Raw genomic sequence first — 15,747 nt, forward strand, 5'->3', positions numbered from 1 at the left:
CTAGGCGCTACACAAGTCTGTAGCTATCCAGAGAGCAACAGAAGGTAGGCCTCCAGTTTGGGCCAAAATTTTCGCTAAGTGTTTGTGCAGCGCCTAGCCCGGGGGCGCCACACTGAACAGTGCAACGCCTAGCGTCTAGGCGCTGCACTGTACAGTGTGGGGCCTCCAGGCTAGGCGCTGCACAAGTCTGTAGCTATCCAGAGAGCAACAGAAGGTAGGCCTCCAGTTTGGGCCAAAATTTTCGCTAAGTGTTTGTGCAGCGCCTAGCCCGGGGGCGCCACACTGTACATTGCAACGCCTAGCAGCTAGGCGCTGCACTGTAGAGTGTGGCGCCTCCCAGCTAGGCGCCGCATAAACACTTAGTGTTTTTTTGTCATTCAGACTGGGTCATCTTCAGCCACAGTTCAACATTTTGTATAATAAACAGTAAGGTTCAAAAAGTGTTCAACAAAGACATCATTTCTTAGAAAGGACCATCACAATAAGTTCAAGTTTAACATAGAGCTACCACCACTCCAAGTTCAATGACAAAACAAATTCCACATTACTAAGAGCTACCACCACTCTAAGTTCAACATTATAAATAAAGGACGATGACTAGTGCTTTCCGCGCTTGCTGGCTCCTCCCCCCCCTCTTGACGCTTATCTTCTTCACCTTCCTAGGAAGAGTAACCCGCTCCGGCTCCGGCTCCGCTTCCTCCACGTCATCTACATCGTCATCGAAATAGTCATCCAAAGCCGCCATCCGCGAGGTGCCGACCGTCCTTTTGCCTCTTTGGCCTCTTTGGGTGAAGTCTTCAGGTGTGTACTTGTTGATTCCCTTCCTAGGCTTCAACTCGTATGCAGACCGAGCCTGGTACGTCCCCACGGTCATATCATCAGCAACCTATGCATCAACAGAAGATATGGAAAGACCGTGTGTGAGGATATAGTTAGCAATGCATCAACAAATGGATATATATCGTCATGCATACCTCTTGGGTGACCACACCCACATCCTCATCCTCCAAAGGTTCACCATGGCCCTGCCCCGAAGCGGGATCTGATGGTGTCGCCGACCTAGACCGTTCTGGTGATACATACTCGGGGTCACGACAACCGAAAAGGTTTGATAGCCGCCTTAACTTTTGGCCCTGGCGCTGCAACATGTACAAGTGAATGAGACATGGAACGTAGCAACATATGTTAAGTGCTAGTTTGAAGGAGATGTGAACCTTAATGAATGCTCGAAGTGCACCTTCCCCATCGCTTTTGCCAGCCGGGGTTGTTTCCAGAATAGTCTCGGTCTCATCAGCTGCTTTCTTGATCTGGGCACGCTATGAACAGAAACGGTATCAAAGTGTTAGGCAAGCGAAGATGTGAATAGTGCGAATGGAAAAGCAAAAAGGGCAAACCACAAAGTTCATCATTGGAGCTAAAGGGATCACTGAGTTGCCTTTCCTGACTAATGCGTTGTACTGGTGCTGGGCTACCTCATCAAAAACGGTGGGTTCTTCCAGAATCTCCTCAGCATACGCCGGCTTGCATACCTCCACGCGGGTACTTGCAAGAAACCATGTGAGATAGTTGTTGAATGCGATCGGGCAGTGCTCACGAAGCTGGGCTCGTTTTCCAGCCCTTGCTTGCTCCACACTAAGCGCGAACTATACGACATACTTCCTGTGATGGTTGGCCCAATCCTTGATCTTCCGCTGCTTTTTCCTATCCAACCTGCAAGTTAGAAACAGAATATTAGCATCATCGAAACCGTCGAGAAGCTGCTAAGTGCTCAAGGTTAATTATATCTTACGCGTGTAGCAACTTGTCCGTGTCCTCCCACTCCGGCGGGTGTGGCTGGAACAAACCAAACTGGCGGAACACCCGATGTGGCAGGTGAAGCTCAACCGCCCAGTTGCATATCAGTGGGCACCGCATATGCCAGAGATACTTATCCCTAGTGCACATCGGATTCAGCCTGAACTCCATAGGGTTACCAAAACTCTCTCCTTTTCCATACGGCTCCCATTCCACCTGCAAAATGGGATAGAATGCAAAATTGATATCGAGTTACGATACAAGCATGATAATCACTTATGCAATGTCGGTTCACCTGCTCAGGCGTGATCGCGTCCAGCTCGCTCTTGTACAACTTTTACATGACCGAGGGATCATCCGTCGTCTCATTTAACACATACCACTTGTGAGCCCAACTGGGGAGCCGTAGTGGGTCGTCTTTGTCATCCCAATCCTCGTACTTCACGGTCTCCGGTCGTCCAACCGGCAAACGCTCCCAGCTCCATATGGAAAGTGCGAGCAGACAACCACCAATACCTCCAGTGTGCCTACAACAGGCTTCGTCCAACTGCACATAAAAGAGAACATGGTCAAATTTGCCGCAAGAGCGCATTGATAATGTATCAATGAAGTGAAAAGGAAACAACTTCATACCTGTCGATACAAGTAAGCCAGTGTCGCCGAACCCCAACTCCATTTGCTATCGAAGATGGTCAACGCCTTCAGCCACATCCATGGAGCATTCTTGCCTGTGCCATCAGCAAACATAGTCCTGGATATCATGTACCATATGTAGACACGAGCATATGTCTTCACCGTGTCCTCATTAGCATCCTCAGGGCAAGTATTGAAGTTCGATGATATCCACGTGAAAGTAGCGCCGGCTGCGACTCTTTCCTTCTTCTTGTCTTCTGCTTCTGGTTCCCGAGGCTCCGGAGGAACCATACCGATAAGGGCATGCATCTGCGCGTGCCACCCATCAGAATCGGTGTTCATACATAAAGGATTCCCATCGATAGGAAGACCGGTGATCATAACAATATCCTGGAGCGTCACGGTCATCTCCCCGGTTCGAAGATGGAAAGTGTGTGTCTCCGGCCTCCAATGATCAATAAGCGCGGTGAGTGCTGCAGCATTGTTGGGTGGCGTCGACCGGCGGACCAACTGAATGAAAGGGAGAAGTCCTGCCTCCCTTACATACGGTGTGTACCGCTCATCATAGCGCATCCATCCAAGGGTGACCCCGTGAGACCGAAGCTTCAGAGGTGCAAGCTCCCACAAACAAACAAATCATAACATTACATATGGGGCATTTGTGTTTGAAAAAAATACGAAATTCATAACACCGGCCACTTTCAGTATTACCCGCTGCTCCACCGACATAGCGTACGACCGGTGTTGTTTGTCCCAATGATCATCGAGAAGCCAAACCATCCTAACAATTTCAACAAAGCATTCTTGTCAACACGATTATCTTTTAAATTCAAAAAAACTAAAGTAGGCCTACTAGATGCAAAATTTAAAGCATATGTATCCAAAGCATTCTTGCCAATACAAATATAATTTCAATAAACTAAACTAGGCCTACTTCATGCAAGATCCAATACAAATATCTTTTCCATATAAATAACATGTCAAGCTATGTATCCAAACTATATAAATAACATGTCAACCTATCTATCCAAACCACATTCTAATCTAACAAGGGTTCCCCAAATCTAATACATGCAAGATTCAAACAAAAGTTCCCCAAATCTAATACATGCAAGATTCAAACAAGGGTTCCCCAAATCTCCGAAATATCATACATTCTATGGATAGAAAGAAGGGGATCGGAGAAAAGTACCTTCTAGGCTGGATTGGTGAAGGAGTCCACGGGCCAAATCGTCAGATCTGAAGATTTTTGAAGATGGGATTGAGAGGGGGAGAGGAGCCAGCCGCTGCAACGATGCTTCTGTAACTGCTGAAGAATGGGGTGGGTGCGGGAGGCCTAGCTCGCGGCGGCTGCATCTAAGTCAATGTGCAACGCCCGAGGGCTAGGCGCTGCACATTACACGTGTGGCGCCTAGCTCGGAGGCGCTGCACTGCGGGATGCGGGGCCCAGGGCTGCCACGATGGACAGAGGTGCAACGCCCCCGAGCTAGGCACTGCACGGTAGGGTGTGGCGCCGGCGTGGCGGGCGCTACACAAAAGGGTCAGGGGTGTGAAATAGTTTTACGGACAGTTCATTCTGTGAATTGATTTTGTCCAGAGGTCAAAATTGTCAAATTTGCCGCCAACGTCCTAGCAATTGTACTCCGAGTGCAAACCGATGTCAACAACTATTTCTTTTAGAGAAAACTTTGATCTAGTCATCGTGCCATGTCAATAGAAAGAACAAATAATAAATATTACATTCTTATTCGTAGACCATGTAGCGAGTAGCGGCGACTACAGACACTCACAGGAGCTGGATCGAACTTTTGTCGTAGTAGACAATCAGGAAGTTGTCATGCTACGAGCAACTCTAGCAGACCCCGCATCCCGCCCCGACTCGTAAAATAACCGCCAAAATGCGGGCCGGGGCGGAAAAACCCGCCCGATCAGACCCCGCATCCCGTCCCGGCCCGCAAAAATTTTTAGGGGGCGCGGCAAAATCCCGAGCCCAACCCGGGAAAACACGGGCTTCCCCCTCGCGCCTACGGTGCCCTGCATATAAGCGGAAGCGGTTGGTGGGGGGGCATTTCATCCCGCGCCTTCTCCCACCAACCACCTCTCCTCTCCCCTCTCGCGCCGCCGCCGGCCGCCGCCCAAGATTCCGGCGACCGCAGCCGGCAGGAGCACGCCGGAAGGCCGCCACGCGCACGAGGCCTCCCCCTCCCCCCTGCGTCGGCGGGCCGCCGGATTTGCAGATCTGCGGCACTTCATCGCGGGCCGCCGGAGTTGGCTTTTTCCGGCCGCCTGTTGCTGCCCCAAGCGATGGAGTGGTCGGGGAGCCTCTCCCGCAGCCCAGGCAAGGGCGCATCGCCGCATGCAGGTGCGAGTTCGTCCGCCCGCCATCGCCGCCCGCCGTACTCGTCCGGCCGTCCACCGGGCTCGGCGCTCGCGCAGCGTCTTTGTGGCTTGCCGATGCTGCTCATAGAGTGCGAAGACTGCACGCGGAAAGTGTTGCGGCTCACTTCGAGCACGCCGAAGCATCCCGGATGGGTGTTCTTCAAATGCAAAAACGATGGGGTACGTGCACTTGCGGTAGCTCGTTTCATAGTTCATTCTTTAGCTAAATTGCGGTGGCTCACTTCGAGCTTGCTCATTCTTTTGTGTAGGACGAAGGATGCTCATTTTGGTTTTGGGAAGGGAAATACATTGATTTGTTGATAGAAAGAAATTTAATAGATGTTAGTGCACTCCTTAGTACAATGAAGGCAATGATGCGGCTGCAGGTGCAACTAGAGGGGAAGCAACATCTACTTCTACCGAACCAAAGATGAAGAAAGAAGAATGCAAAATCAAGAATCCACAGATCAACAACGAATGCATGAAGAAGATATTAGTCCAACTAGTGGGAGCAGTTATGGAAATTGGAAATCTTCTAAAATGCATTCTTGTAGTTCTTGTTTTCTTTGGTCTTGCTATTCTAGCAAAGATTTGGTGATGCTTTTTGTATTCAATGTTGTCAAAGCAATGCAATATGCTAGATCAAATTGAGTTGCAAATTTAAGTTTTGCAGGCCGGGAGGAGATGCGCCAGATCAGACGCCTCAACCCCAACCCGTAAAAAAGCATATTCTGGGAATATCCTTTTTTAGGGTCCATTATGCGGGGTCTGCAACTGCGGCCGTCCGCGCCGACCCGCAAAGACGTTTTTCCGCGAACTGCAAAAACGTTTTGCGGGTCGGGAGGATGCGGGGTCTGCTAGAGTTGCTATAATGCCCCAGAGGATCGACGCACCAGAACAACAACAGTTGATGAAGAGAAGTATACATCGAAATGATCCAACCTGTAGACACACATATGAAGACGAACAAAGACTGGATCTAAGCAGATACAACGAAGACCAACACCGACCGAATTCCATGAGAACCGCCAAAGACACCTCCACACGTCCTCCGACAACGCTAGATGCATCACTGAAGCAGAGCTAGGCGGGGAGAACCTTATTCTATCTTCAGAGAGCTGCCGTCGTCTCGTCTTTCTGAACAGAACAAAACCCTAAATGACATAAAAACACCTAAAAATGGAGCAAGATTCCTGGAGTTATTTACCCAAAACCACCACACTTAGGGCTAGGGTAACAGGTCAGTACCAGATTTGAGCCAGGTCACAAAAAACCACCGGTTCTGCGCCTAATACGTAACGTGGAGCACTGACGGGCTGATTTGACCGCGAAAACAGCAAAACCGACATGTGGGACCCACCTGTCGGGCCGATGTGGCATGCCTACATGGATAAATTTGCTGAGGTGGCCAAAGGCCCACCTGTCGGCCTCTCTCTCTCCCCCAAGCACCTTCTTCCCCACCAACCCAGCCATATCCAGCGCCGCCGCCGGAGCCTTACCCCGGCGAGCCACGCCACCACCAGAGAGCCTCCCCGCCGCCCTAGCGACCTACCGTCCGCCGCCCCAGCCACCTACAACCCGCCGCCACAAGCCACTGCCCCAGGCGGGATCCAACCCCAGCCGCACCTCCAGCTCTTGTCCGCCCCGCCACCCAGACCACTGCCGAGCCGCTGCGGCTAGCCGTCCAGGGCCGCGCCGCCACGCGGAGGGCTTCACCTGCGTCAGAGTCAAAGGCGCGGCCGCGCGTGCTGGGAGGCGTCTTGATGCCGGGCACCTCTCTAGGTCCAAAGGTCGTCAGCACGCTTCGGTCTGGGAAGCCACCACGGGGCACCGCCGCGAGCGTGGCCGTGGCCATGGCGCTCCTTGACGGCGCGCGCGACAAGGGCCGCGCCGCGAGCACGGGCGTGACCAGCACGCTCCACCATGGAGCACCCCCGACCAGGGCCTTTGGCTGCCATCGCGAGCACAGGCGTGGCCATGGCGCTCCTCCATGGTGCACGCGAGCACGGGCGCGGCCAAGGCCAATGGGCGGGCGCCGCGAGCACGAGCACGGTTAGGGCCTCCGGGCAGGCACCGCGAGCACGAGTGAGGCCAGGTCTCGGGTGACCGCCGGCTAGCAATGGCGGCGAGCGGTGCTGGCGGTGTGCAGTGCACGGATGTCGGTACACGCACATTACCTGTTTGTTGTGTTGGAAATATGCCCTAGAGGCAATAATAAATAGGTTATTATTATATTTCCTTGTTCATGATAATCGTTTATTATCCATGCTAGAATTGTATTGATAGGAAACTCAGATGCATGTGTGGATACATAGACAACACCATGTCCCTAGTAAGCCTCTAGGAGACTAGCTCGTTGATCAATAGATGGTTACGGTTTCCTGACCATGGACATTGGATGTCGTTGATAACGGGATCACATCATTAGGAGAATGATGTGATGGACAAGACCCAATCCTAAGCCTAGCACAAGATCGTGTAGTTCGTTTGCTTAGACCTTTTCTAATGTCAAGTATCACTTCCTTAGACCATGAGATTGTGTAACTCCCGGATACCGTAGGAATGCTTTGGGTGTACCAAACGTCACAATGTAACTGGGTGGCTATAAAGGTGCACTACAGGTATCTCCGAAAGTGTCTGTTGGGTTGGCACGAATCGAGACTGGGATTTGTCACTCCGTGTAAACGGAGAGGTATCTCTGGGCCCACTCGGTAGGACATCATCATAATGTGCATAGTGTGACCAAGGAGTTGATCACGGGATGATGTGAGTTACGGAACGAGTAAAGAGACTTGCTAGTAACGAGATTGAACAAGGTATAGGGATACCGACGATCGAATCTCGGGCAAGTAACATACCGATGGACAAAGGGAATTGCATACGGGATTGATTGAATCCCCGACATCGTGGTTCATCCGATGAGATCATCGTGGAACATGTGGGAGCCAACATGGGTATCCAGATCCCGCTGTTGGTTATTGACCGGAGAACGTCTCGGTCATGTCTGCATGGTTCCCGAACCCGTAGGGTCTACACACTTAAGGTTCGATGACGCTAGGGTTATAGGGAAAGTATGTACGTGGTTACCGAATGTTGTTTGGAGTCCCGGATGAGATCCCGGACGTCACGAGGAGTTCCGGAATGGTCCGGAGGTAAAGATTTATATATGGGAAGTCCTGTTTTGGTCACCGGAAAAGTTTCGGGTGATATCGGTAATGTACCGGGACCACCGGGAGGGTCCCGGGGGTCCACCAAGTGGGGCCACCAGCCCCAGAAGGCTGCGTGGGCCAAGTGTGGGAGGGGACCAGCCCCAGGTGGGCTGGTGCGTCCCCCCCACCAAGGCCCAAGGCGCATGGGAGAGTGGGAGGGGGCAAACCCTAGGTCCAGATGGGCCTTAAGGCCCACCCTAGTGGCGCCCCCCTCTCCTCCCCTTGGCCGCCACCCTAGATGGGTTCTAGGCTGCCGCACCTCTTGGGGTGGAAACCCTAGAGGGGGCGCAGCCCCCTCCCCTCCCCCTATATATAGTTGAGGTCTAGGGGCTGCACAACACACGAGAACGTCTCTCTTTCGGCGCAGCCCTACCCCTCTCCCTCCTCCTCCTCTCCCGCGGTGCTTGGCGAAGCCCTGCGGGATTGCCACGCTCCTCCACCACCACCACGCCATCGTGCTGCTGCTGGACGGAGTCTTCCTCAACCTCTCCCTCTCTCCTTGCTGGATCAAGGCGTGGGAGACGTCACCGGGCTGCACGTGTGTTGAACGCGGAGGCACCGTTCTTCGGTGCTTAGATCGGAATCAACCGCGATCTGAATCGCTACGAGTACGACTCCTTCATCCGCGTTCTTGCAACGCTTCCGCATCGCGATCTACAATGGTATGTAGATGCACTCCCCTTCCCCTCGTTGCTAGATTACTCCATAGATTGATCTTGGTGATCCGTAGAAAATTTTGAATTTCTGCTACGTTCCCCAACAGTGGCATCATGAGCTAGGTCTATGCGTAGTTTCTATGCACGAGTAGCACACAAAGCAGTTGTGGGCGTAGATGTTGCCAATTCTTCTTGCCGCTACTAGTCTTATCTTGTTTCGGCGGCATTGTGGGATGAAGCGGCCCGGACCGACCTTACACGTACGCTTACGTGAGACAGGTTCCACCGACTGACATGCACTAGTTGCATAAGGTGGCTAGCGGGTATCTGTCTCTCCCACTTTAGTCGGAACGGATTCGATGAAAAGGGTCCTTATGAAGGGTAAATAGAAATTGGCATATCACGTTGTGGTTTTACGTAGGTATGAAACGTTCTTGCTAGAAACCTATACAAGCCACGTAAAAACTTGCAACAACAATTAGAGGACGTCTAACTTGTTTTTGCAGCATGTGCTATGTGATGTGATATGGCCAGAAGATGTGATGAATGATATATGTGATGTATGAGATTGATCATATTCTTGTAATAGGAATCACGACTTGCATGTCGATGAATATGACAACCGGCAGGAGCCATAGGAGTTGTCTTTAATTTTTTGTATGACCTGCGTGTCATTGAATAACGCCATGTAAATTACTTTACTTTATTGCTAAGCGCGTTAGCCATAGAAGTAGAAGTAATCGTTGGCGTGACAACTTCATGAAGACACAATGATGGAGATCATGATGATGGAGATCATGGTGTCATGCCGGTGACAAAGATGATCATGGTGCCCCGAAGATGGAGATCAAAGGAGCAAAATGATATTGGCCATATCATGTCACTATTTGATTGCATGTGATGTTTATCATGTTATGCATATTATTTGCTTAGAACGACGGTAGTAAGTAAGATGATCCCTTATAATAATTTCAAGAAAGTGTTCCCCCTAACTGTGCACCGTTGCGAAGGTTCGTTGTTTCGAAGCACCACGTGATGATCGGGTGTGATAGATTCTAACGTTCGAATACAACGGGTGTTGACGAGCCTAGCATGTACAGACATGGCCTCGGAACACATGCGAAACACTTAGGTTGACTTGACGAGCCTAGCATGTACAGACATGGCCTCGGAACACAAGAGACCGAAAGGTCGAACATGAGTCGTATAGTAGATACGATCAACATGGAGATGTTCACCGATGATGACTAGTCCGTCTCACGTGATGATCGGACACGGCCTAGTTTGACTCGGATCATGTATCACTTAGATGACTAGAGGGATGTCTATCTGAGTGGGAGTTCAATAATCAGATGAACTTCATTATCATGAACATAGTCGAAAGGTCTTTGCAAATTATGTCATACGCTTTAGTTCTACTGTTTAAGATATGTTCCTAGAGAAAAATTTAGTTGAAAGTTGGTAGTAGCAATTATGCGGACTGGGTCCGTAAACTGAGGATTGTCCTCATTACTGCACAGAAGGCTTATGTCCTTAATGCACCGCTCGGTGTGCTGAACCTCAGCGTCGTCTGTAGATGTTGCGAAACATCTGACATACACGTTTTGATGACTACGTGATAGTTCAGTGAGTAATGCTAACGGTTTAGAATTGTGGCACCAAAGACGATTTTTTGAAACGTCGCAGAACATATGAGATGTTCCGAAGACTGAAATTGGGATTTCAGACTAGTGCCCACGTCAAGAGGTATGAGACCTCTGACAAATTTCTTATGCCTGCAAACTAAGGGAGAAAAGCTCAATCGTTGAGCATGTGCTCAGATTGTCTGAGTACTACAATCACTTGAATCGAGTGGGAGTTAATCTTCCAGCTGAGATAGTGATGGTTCTCCATAATCACTGCCACCAAGCTATTAGAGTTTCGTGATGAACTATAAATAACAAGGATAGATGATGATCCTTGAGCAACTCGCGATGTTTGACACCGCGAAAGTAGAAATCAAGAAGGAGCATCAATTGTTGATGGTTAGTAAAACCACTAGTTTCTAGAAGGGCAAGGGCAAAAAAGGGATACTTCATGAAACAGCAAATCATTTGCTGCTCTAGTGAAGAATCCCAAGGTTGAACCCAAACCCGAGACTAAGTGCTTCTGTAATGAGGGGAACGGTCACTGAAGCAGTATTACCCTAGATACTTGGTAGATGAGAAGGCAGGCAAGGTCGACAGAAGTATATTGGATATACGTTATATGAACGTGTACTTTACTAGTACTCCTACCAGCACCAGGGTATTAGATACCGGTTCGGTTGCTAAGTGTTAGTAACTCGAAATAAAAGCTGCGGAATAAATGGAGACTAGCTAAAGGTGAGATGACGATATGTGTTGGAAGTGTTTCCAAGGTTGATGTGATCGAGCATCGCATGCTCCCTCTACCGTCGAGATTTGGTGTTTGCGTTGAGCATGATTGGATTATGTTTATCGCAATACGGTTATTCATTTAAGGAGAATAATGGTTACTCTGTTTATTTGAATAATACCTTCAATGGTCTTGCACCTAAAATGAATCTTGATCGCAGTGATACACATGTTCGTGCCAAAAGATATAAAATAGTAATGATAGTACCACATACTTGTGGCACTGCAATTTGAGTCATATTGGTATAGAACGCATGAAGAAGCTCCATGTAGATGGATCTTTGGACTCACTCATTTTTGAAAAGATTGAGACATGCGAACCATGTCTATTGGTATATATGCATGAAGAAACTCCATGCAGATGGATCGTTTGGACTCACTTGATTTTGAATCACTTGAGACATGCAAATCATACCACATGGGCAAGATGACTGAAAAGCCTCGTTTTTCAGTAAGATGGAACAAGAGAGCAGCTTGTTGGATGTAATACATTTTGATGTGTGTAGTCCAATGAGTGCTGAGGCATGCAGTGGATATCGTTATGTTGTTACTTCACAAGATGATTTGAGTAGATGCTGAGTGTATTTACTTGATGAAACACAAGTCTGAATTATTGAAAGGTTCAAGTAATATCAGAGTGAAGTTGAAGATCGTCGTGACAAGAGGATAAAATGTCTGTGATATGATCATAGAGATGAGTATCTGAGTTACGAGTTTGGCACACAATTAAGACATTGTGGAAAGTGTTTCACAATTAATACCGCCTGGAACACCACAGTGTGATGGTGTGTCCGAACATCATAACTGCACCCTATTGGATATGGTACATACCATGATGTCTCTTATCGAATTACCACTATCGTTTATGGGTTAGGCATTAGAGACAACCGCATTCACTTTAAAAGGGGGACCACGCATTTCAGTTGAGACGACACCGTTTAGAGAAACCTAAGTTGTCGTTTCTTAAAAGTTTGGGGCTGCGGAGCTTATGTGAAAAAAGTTTCAGGCTGATAAGCTCGAACCCAAAGCGGGTAAATGCATCTTCATAAGAATACCCAAAACAGTTGGTATACCTCCTATTTCAGATCTGGAAGCAAAAGTAATTGCTTCTAGGAACAAGTCCTTTCTCGAGGAAAAGTTTCTCTCGAAAGAATTGAGTGGGAGGATGGTGGAGACTTGATGAGGTTATTGAACCGTCACTTCAACTAGTGTGTAGCAGGGCACAGGAAGTTGTTCCTGTGGCACCTACACCAATTGAAGTGGAAGCTTATGATAGTGATCATGAAACTTCGGATCAAGTCACTACCAAACCTCGTAGGACGACGAGGATGCGTGCTACTTCAGAGTGGTACGTGATCCTGTCTGAGATATCATGTTGTTGGACAATACTGAACCTACGAGCTATGGAGAAGCGATGGTGGGCCCATATTCCAACAAATGGTTAGAAGCCATGAAATCCGAGATAAATGGATCTTTAAGAAGAAGACGGACGTGGACGGTAATGTTACCGTCTATGAAGCTCGACTTGTGGCAAAGAGTATTTCCACAAGTTCAAGGAGTTGACTACGATGAGATTTTCCCATCCGTAGCGATGCTTAAGTCCGTCGGAATCATGTTAGCATTAGCTGCATTTATGAAATCTGGCAGATGGATGTCAAAACAAGTTTCCTTACCAGTTTTCGTAAGGAAAGGTTGTATGTGATACAATCAGAAAGGTTTTGTCGATCCTAAGGATGCTAAAAGGTATGCTAGCTCCAGCGATCCTTCCATGTATTAGAGCAAGCATCTCGGAGTCAGAATATACGCTTTGATGGGGTGATCAAAGTTTTTGGGTTTATACAAAGTTTGTTAGAAACTTGTATCTACAATAAAGTGAGTGGGAGCACTACAACATTTCTGATAAGTATATGTGAATGACATATTGTTGATCCGAAATGATGTAAAATTTCTGGAAAGCATAAAGGGTTGTTTGAAAGGAGTTTTTCAAAGGAAGACCTGGATAAAAGCTGCTTGCATATTGGGCATCAAGATCTATAGAGATAGATCAAGACGCCTGATGATACTTTGAAAGAACGGACAACTTGACATGATTTTGAAAGAGTTCAAAATAGATCAGCAAAGAAGGAGTTCTTGGCTGTGTTACAAGGTGTGAGTATTGAGTAAGACTCAAGACCTGACCACAGCAGAAGAGAGAGAAAGGACGAAGGTCGTCCCCTATGCTTTAGACGTAGGCTCTACAGTATGCTATGCTGTGTACCGCACATGAAGTGTGCCTTGCCATGAGTTGGTCAAGGGGTACAATAGTGATCCGGGAATGGATCACATGACAGCGGTCGAACTTATCCTTAGTATCTAGTGGACTAAGGATTTTCTCGATTATGGAGGTGAAAAGGAGTTCGTCGTAAAGGGCTACGTCGATGCGAACTTTGACACTAATCCGGATGACTCTGAGTAGTAAACCGGATTCGTATAGTAGAGCAATTACTTGAAATGCCTCCAAGTAGCGCGTGATAGCATCCACAAAGATGACATAGATATTCGTAAAGCACACACGGATCTGAAAGGTTCAGACCCGTTGACTAATAACCTCTCTCACAAGCATAACATGATCAAACCAGAACTCATTGAGTGTTAATCACATAGTGATGTGAACTAGATTGTTGACTCTAGTAAACTCTTTGGATGTTGGTCACATGGTGATGTGACCTATGAGTGTTAATCACATAGTGATGTGAACTAGATTATTGACTCTAGTGCAAGTGGGAGACTATTGGAAATATGCCCTAGAGGCAATAATAAATAGGTTATTATTATATTTCCTTGTTCATGATAATCGTTTATTATCCATGCTAGAATTGTATTGATAGGAAACTCAGATGCATGTGTGGATACATAGACAACACCATGTCCCTAGTAAGCCTCTAGGAGACTAGCTCGTTGATCAATAGATGGTTACGGTTTCCTGACCATGGACATTGGATGTCGTTGATAACGGGATCACATCATTAGGAGAATGATGTGATGGACAAGACCCAATCCTAAGCCTAGCACAAGATCGTGTAGTTCGTTTGCTCAGAGCTTTTCTAATGTCAAGTGTCACTTCCTTAGACCATGAGATTGTGTAACTCCCGGATACCGTAGGAATGCTTTGGGTGTACCAAACGTCACAACGTAACTGGGTGGCTATAAAGGTGCACTACAGGTATCTCCGAAAGTGTCTGTTGGGTTGGCACGAATCGAGACTGGGATTTGTCACTCCGTGTAAACGGAGAGGTATCTCTGGGCCCACTCGGTAGGACATCATCATAATGTGCACAGTGTGACCAAGGAGTTGATCACGGGATGATGTGAGTTACGGAACGAGTAAAGAGACTTGCCGGTAACGAGATTGAACAAGGTATAGGGATACCGACGATCGAATCTCGGGTAAGTAACATACCGATGGACAAAGGGAATTGCATATGGGATTGATTGAATCCCCGACATCGTGGTTCATCCGATGAGATCATCGTGGAACATGTGGGAGCCAACATGGGTATCCAGATCCCGCTGTTGGTTATTGACCGGAGAACGTCTCGGTCATGTCTGCATGGTTCCCGAACCCGTAGGGTCTACACACTTAAGGTTTGATGACGCTAGGGTTATAGGGAAAGTATGTACGTGGTTACCGAATGTTGTTCGGAGTCCCGGATGAGATCCCGGACGTCACGAGGAGTTCCGGAATGGTCCGGAGGTAAAGATTTATATATGGGAAGTCCTGTTTTGGTCACCGGAAAAGTTTCGGGTGATATCGGTAATGTACCGGGGCCACCGGGAGGGTCCCGGGGGTCCACCAAGTGGGGCCACCAGCCCCAGAAGGCTGCGTGGGCCAAGTGTGGGAGGGGACCAGCCCCAGGTGGGCTGGTGCGTCCCCCCCACCAAGGCCCAAGGCGCATGGGAGAGTGGGAGGGGGCAAACCCTAGGTCCAGATGGGCCTTAAGGCCCACCCTAGTGGCGCCCCTCCTCTCCTCCCCTTGGCCGCCACCCTAGATGGGTTCTAGGCTGCCGCACCTCTTGGGTTGGAAACCCTAGAGGGGGCGCAGCCCCCTCCCCTCCCCCTATATATAGTTGAGGTCTAGAGGCTGCACAACACACGAGAACGTCTCTCTTTCGGCGCAGCCCTACCCCTCTCCCTCCTCCTCCTCTCCCGCGGTGCTTGGCGAAGCCCTGCGGGATTGCCACGCTCCTCCACCACCACCACGCCGTCGTGCTGCTGCTGGACGGAGTCTTCCTCAACCTCTCCCTCTCTCCTTGCTGGCTCAAGGCGTGGGAGACGTCACCGGGCTGCACGTGTGTTGAACGCGGAGGCACCGTTCTTCGATGCTTAGATCGGAATCAACCGCGATCTGAATCGCTACGAGTACGACTCCTTCATCCGCGTTCTTGCAACGCTTCCGCATCGCGATCTACAATGGTATGTAGATGCACTCCCCTTCCCCTCGTTGCTAGATTACTCCATAGATTGATCTTGGTGATGCGTAGAAAATTTTGAATTTCTGCTACGTTCCCCAACATGTTGAAATGTCCAGGAGGAAAATGCCCAGGAGAAAAAGGAAAATGGAAAAAGATAAACACTTGAGTCATTTACAGGTGGGACCCTCGTCCGACTCAGCATATTGTCCA

At 48.8% G+C, this 15,747-nt stretch overlaps 1 long non-coding RNA gene across 1 annotated transcript; it reads right to left on the minus strand.

Annotated features, from left to right (window-relative positions):
* Positions 1 to 728: 728 nt before the first annotated feature.
* On the minus strand, positions 729 to 1,563 carry LOC109770865 (uncharacterized). Its single transcript, XR_012205817.1, has 3 exons — positions 1,215 to 1,563; positions 975 to 1,139; positions 729 to 886 (listed from the first exon to the last, which is right to left on the minus strand). It is a non-coding gene; the product is annotated as an uncharacterized lncRNA (long non-coding RNA).
* Positions 1,564 to 15,747: the final 14,184 nt, after the last annotated feature.

Source organism: Aegilops tauschii, chromosome 1, assembly GCF_002575655.3.
Source record: "Aegilops tauschii subsp. strangulata cultivar AL8/78 chromosome 1, Aet v6.0, whole genome shotgun sequence".
In the NCBI taxonomy this organism is placed as follows: domain Eukaryota; kingdom Viridiplantae; phylum Streptophyta; class Magnoliopsida; order Poales; family Poaceae; genus Aegilops; species Aegilops tauschii.